Source organism: Chlorocebus sabaeus, chromosome 12 (genome assembly GCF_047675955.1).
Source record: "Chlorocebus sabaeus isolate Y175 chromosome 12, mChlSab1.0.hap1, whole genome shotgun sequence".
NCBI lineage: Eukaryota > Metazoa > Chordata > Mammalia > Primates > Cercopithecidae > Chlorocebus > Chlorocebus sabaeus.
Window position 1 is genome coordinate 7,424,519 of NC_132915.1, and position 6,000 is coordinate 7,430,518.

General features: G+C 42.2%; 1 protein-coding gene across 3 annotated transcripts in view; it reads right to left on the reverse strand.

Annotated features, from left to right (window-relative positions):
• SYK (spleen associated tyrosine kinase) overlaps positions 1-5,130 on the reverse strand; it is a 95,211-nt gene extending 90,081 nt beyond the window's left edge. For 2 of the 3 annotated variants that reach the window (XM_007969722.3, XM_007969717.3), the window contains exon 1: positions 4,885-5,130. The gene's annotated coding sequence lies outside the window, so the exon portion shown is untranslated. Of the gene's footprint in view, positions 1-4,696; positions 4,861-4,884 lie in introns of those variants that run through there. The other variant, XM_007969719.3, reaches the window with a different exon arrangement.
• Between the last annotated feature and the right edge of the window lie 870 nt (positions 5,131-6,000).

Below are 6,000 nucleotides of genomic sequence, written 5' to 3' on the forward strand. Positions count from 1 at the left end.
AATTTACAGAAAACGTATTTGGTCAACAAATATTCCCCATAGGGCCGGGCACAGTGGATCATGCCTATAATCCCAGCACTTTGGGAGGCCGAGGCAAGAGGATTGCTTGAGCCCAGGAGTTTGTGACTAGCCTGGGCAACACAGTGAGAGCCCATCTCTACAAAAAGAAAAAAAAAGAAAAATCCCACACCAAAAACCCCCCAAACATTCTTCAGGTATTGTTATATGTAATAACTGAAGAGCAAGACCGAAGAGCAACTGTTAGACAAGAAGAAGAAGATGGAAGATTCCAGAAAAAAAAGAAAGAAAAATGGAACCATGAGATTATTTGGTGTATCTGACACTGTAGAAAATGGTGTCAATAGGGCTTTCATCTTTATGTCAGAAAGTTGGGAAGGAAATGATGATAGGCACAGGGCAAACTAAGAAACCACAAAAACAAAGCAAGGGTTTACCCCAGGAAAAGCAAAAAGGGGTACAAGAAAAAAAATGGAATGATATACTTTGCTTTAGCAGTAAACTCTATTTATATAACCATAATAAAGTAAACCAAATAACTTCTTAACGTCAAAGGAGAGAATAATCATCCTGGGATGGTGTGAGAAGGAGTGGAAGGTGACAGTGGTCTAAAACTCCCAAGCCCTGAATTCTCAGTGTCAACAAACACTGTTTAAAATTAGTACTCCAAAAAACTTTGAAAATACGCCAATCATAAGGAAATAATGAGAATTCTAAAGGAAATAACTCAAAGCAGTACCAAAAGATGGGCAGAATGAAAAGAGGAACTCATTGCAAATTAAAATTAAACAAAAAGAGAAATCAACTTAAGTCACACCAAAACATTTTCATGTCAGCTCAACAGGAACTGATAGATGTCATATTAATAAACTACCAGGCTGACCAAAGTAAAATAAAGATTTACCAGTTAAGACAAACCAATGAAGGAGGGAAATGAAAGGTCGTATGTTGAACATTCAAATGCTACTTATAATCAGGCAGAGTATACTTAAGTAAAGCAATATTTAAACTGTGAATTTCCCTAAATCTCTGCCATGAGCCCTCCTCCTGTTGAATTTACATTCTCTCCCCAGTTCACAGTATCCAGGTTGAGAGCCTCCCTCACCCTGCTCGGTAGGCCTGCAGCTTGCCTGCAAGGTTTTCACTCGGGTCAAGACACCTCCCACTCTGCATCCCAGGCTAGAGGCCCACTGTCTCCTCACACCTATACTCCCTTCCAGCACTCCAGGACAGCAGTGACTGGAAGCGCCTCTCCAGCTCAGAGCCAGGATCCCAGGTTCAGTGCTAGATACCTCTGAGCAGAGGACCAGAAAGCTCACAGTACTCCTCAGTAATCCAGTCATCATCAACATTCTTAACTGTCCTCGCTTGCTCCACCACCATCTGCCTTTGGCCAGCTGCCAGAAATCAATACGTGGTTTCCCAGAAAGAAAAGAATCAAGCGAGCCATTTGGATTTGTTAAACGTACTATAACATAAACAAAATATTCTTTCTTTGGGTATCTTTGACCTTGGCTAAATTCAACTGTCTTTAAGATTCCAGTATAACCACCTGGAGACATAGGGCAAAATGTACACAACTGATTCATAAAGGCAAAAAACAAACAAAAAAACAAAACCTTAAATTCATACAAGTTAATATTTGGTCAGATAAAATTATAAGCAAACCAAAAATTTCCCTGATAACATCATATCAAAATGAATGAGCTTTCCTAAAATCCAATCAGACTAGTTCTTAAAACATCTTCCCACAATCTCTCAGTGGAAAACCCTTTTTTCCTAGTGTTCGAATCCATCCTGTTCAAATCTAAGTAGAAGAGGAAGGTGATAAGACACAAATCAGGCAATTTGATTACAATCTCTCGTTAGGACTCTGCCTTCTGATTTTAGTTGCTGTAGAAGAAAAAGTAATGCTCAACGTGTAGGCTTTTAAAACAAATTCTTCCCCAAAGACCTAAATTCCTGTTGTTGTTACTGTTTTCTCCACTCAGTTACAGATAAACCAACCCAGAAGTAGGGGAAATGTTAAAACCAGCAAAGCAAGAGTAGAAAAGTCAGGGGGTAGCTGGAAAAAAATCTATACAGAGAAAATTGAGAAAGTAAAAATTAGCCCTCACTTGGGCTTAGATAACTGACACAAACCCAGCTGGTTGCAAAGTTAACAGGAAATAATATTTCTTCCATGGACAGGCTGCAGTTGTAAAGGGTGACAGTAACTCCTCCTGTAAGTAACTTCTGCTCTCTTTCTCTAAAACCGTAGACTGTCAGAAACTCTGCTGTTTGAAATTATACTACAAAGATGAGACATCCACTCTTACTTGAAGGACCTCTATTTTGATCGATATGATTGAAAATTCAGTAAAATCTTGCTATTTTAGACTCCCTAAAGAGAGAGGAACTGCCCTTCTAATTACTGAAAAGTGTGAAGTATTGAGCAATATAAATGCACTTTGCTTTCAAAAGCAAACCATAGTTCAATGGAGTCTAATACAGACTCAGTTCCTCAGCTTCAGCTCTAAAAAGTTCTGAAAAACAAGACTTTTTTTTTTTTTGGTAAGTTTTAGAGAAGCTCTTGTAGTGATAACACCTGCTCTAAACGGACACACAGCTATTTATAGTCTTCATTCCACTTAGTGAGAATTCATGTTTTTAAATGTAAAAGTGCAGAAATATTAACGCATGGAATTACAGGATTCTCTCCAGACCGTATTGGAATGGCATGTAACCGGCAGGGTCAACATGTATGTTCACCTTCCTAAACTCTGAGCAATGTCTTTCTCAATTCTGAAATTTAGATTCTAAATTTTAATTCCAAATTCTGAAAAAGCTGGAATTCCAAAATACACCTTGGCACAAGCATATTGGATTATAACCATGGGCAGACAACGTGCTAAATAAGTGAAGTTCTACTAAGAAATCTTCCATTAAAAAAAGCAGAGAGATTAGACCTGCATTTAGAATACCAAATAGGGGCCCAACAAAGATCAGGGAGATTCATTTCTAAAGTGCAAATCTAGCAATAAAATAACGTTTCCACCAATTTCATCTCTCAGGAAAGATAAAGACCTAAAGTCTACACCCCATTTTTATCCTAGCTTAAAACTTTCTAGTTATTAAGACTATTATAAAATCCTATTATTTTATATATACTATTATTTGAAATTTCACTTCAAATACAGAGGCTTTTTAAAAAATCTTCCCATGATCCCTCAGTAGAAAAATTTCTTTTTTCCTAGTGTTCAAATTCAACCTGTTCAAATCCAAGATAGAAGAGTAAGAGGATAAGACATAAATCAAGTAATTTGATTATAATCTCTCATTCAAATACACTTTAAAGTGCACTTCAAATACAGGGTATAACACAAATCAATTTCTGTTTTAGTGCAAGATTTTTCTAAATACGTCAAAACAAAAGTGCCATTCAGATAGAACAAAATGATTTGATAAAATAATTTCAACTGACAAAGATTTCTCACTTAAAATACGTAATAATTTACATATATTTAAGCCTTCTCGAGCAAATAGAATTCTATCTATGCACTGCTCGGACTTTCATTGGGGAGAAGGAGGACTTCAATGTATTTAGTTGCATTTAATTAAAATTCTGCCTCTATAAAGGCAATGAATTTGTCCCTACTAGGACAAAGAAGTCAGATGCTAGAATCAATTCCATTTCTTCCAGGAACTCTCAGGGATTAAACGGTTCTTTTTTTTAAATTTTATTTTTAATATGAAGAATCAGATGTGGCACATCTTCAACTCTTTTTTTCTTTCTTTTTTTTTTTTTTACTACAAGCTGCAATGCTTTGAAGGTTTTTAAAAAGAGGAGGAGGAGGAGGAGGAGGAGGAGGAGGAGGAGGAGGAGGAGGAGGAAGAAGGAGAAGAAGAAAAAGAAAAAGAAAAGTAAAAGTCTTCCAGTCAACAGTTCTACTTGAGTTCAACTGAACCTTTGGTAAGTCAGGCAAAACTCAAAATATTTTGCAACACTGTTTCCAACATAAAAAGAGTCAAACTCTCACTTCTCCAATTGTCTTTCTAGTCCTTGAACATTCAAACAAAAGAATGGATTGCATTTTTATAGCTTTTAGGTGCGCTTAAGCTTTTGGGGCCATATTGCCAAAAACAAACCAACACACAAAAAGAAATACCCTTAATTCTTAACTCAAATTTACATTTTACTACATTAAATTTTCTTGCTCTCCAAGTTCATTGGCTAAGTAAATTACTTGACAATGAAAATGTACCCACAAGAGTAATTATGCTAAATGTTAGTAGTGGTTCAGAAAGTTTGGTGTTTGAATGCAACTGCTGTTTCTTTCTGTAGTAAAAGATTTGTCTAAGCTTATAAGACGTCTGGGACATTTCTACTTCGAGTAACTTCGATAAACACTGCGGCATTTTCCAGTGGATTCGTGTAAATGGCCAAACGAAAATGTTCTAGCTCCAAGATCGAATTCCTCGCGCTGTGCCTGAGCCCAGTCTCGCGTCTCCCGAGGGCCGGGCCGCGACCGCACTTTCCGCGCTCCCTGGTGGCCTGGGCGCCCTGGGGTGTCCGGAGCACCTTCCGCACCATCTGACCTCTGTCCCCTCCGCCCAGGCCCGAGCCCCTCTCTCCCGGCGGCGCAGCTTCTGGATCCCGAGCGCCGGCAGGTCCAGGAGCGAAGCTGGCGGAACCCACCTGTATTTATTCACGTGGTTTCAACACTTTTACCTCCGCCGGTGAAGGCCCTGCGGGCACCTACCCGGTGTGACTGGGCGCACAAGAAAGGCAGAACAAGAAGGGGCATGAACGCCGCGCGTCTTCCCCCGTAACCTCCTCTCCTCACCAGAAAGTCCCGACCGGAGAGGGGACGCGGCCACACCTACCTGCGCCAGGTGAGGCGAGGGCGGGCTCAGCGCGGGGCCCCCAGCTCCTCCTCGCTCTCCCGCCGCCGGGGTGGCCTCAGCCGCCGGGCCCGCGGCGCTTCCTCATTTTCGGCAACTTCCTTAACGCGCCCGGGCAGGCGGCCCGCACTTCCTCCCGGTGTCGCGCCCCGCCGCCCCGGCCCGCCCTGCTGACCGCGCCCATGCGCCGGGAGCTGGGCGCGCACGGGCTGGAGCGCCGGGCGAGGCCCGCGGAATCGGCCCGGGCGGCGGCAGGAGCAGAGGAGCCCAGGCGGGGCGCGGCGCTCTCCCCGCGCAGGGTAAGGGCCCTTCGTAGGCAGAGAAGGTGGGACTGCCCGGCACATGGACCGCATCGGTCCCCCTCCTCCCCGCCAGCGCGGTGGCTTCTGTGACTGCCCAGGACCCACAGACACTCAGCGGCCCTTTCCTTTTGCTGTGCGGTGCTGGGGAAGAGACTCCACCGCATGGCATATTCCCTGGAGGGTGTATCTGGGTCACCAAGCCAACAAGCTCCAAGCTACCTTGCTGAAGCACACGGGAGGCCTGGGCAGTGCCGAGAGGGACTGTGTAGGTGAACACCACACTTCACGGCGCACTAGTGGGCAATGGGGCACGCTGCTTCTGAAGGCTTCAATTATTACAACAGTCTTTGCTTCCTTCTTTCCAAGACGGCTCTGACGTCTACAACCAAATCAATTAAACTTACTGTCCTAAAAATGGTTTTGAGATACCTGCCTGATACCGTTCTCCCAACCCATCTTCCTTTTCCTGTTGGACATTCCTCTTTAAAATGTTCCCACAAAACGGTATCCAGACCTTCTTGATAACACTGGTTGACAGCGCCTGTTTTAAAAAGCTTTACCCTAAGCCAAAATGCGAGAAGCAAAAAAAAAAAAAAAAAAAAAAAAAAAAAAAAAGTGTATATATATATATAGTGCTGGATAGTGATTGCCATGGAGAAAATACAGGGATGGGACTATTTACACTTATTGGAGCCCTTGGCTTTTTCTGCTTCCAGTGTTATTGGATTTTCATTCATTTTTGCCATTATTTTTTCTAAACCTGTTAAAAGAAAACTTCAGTCAAATTAAATTTAAA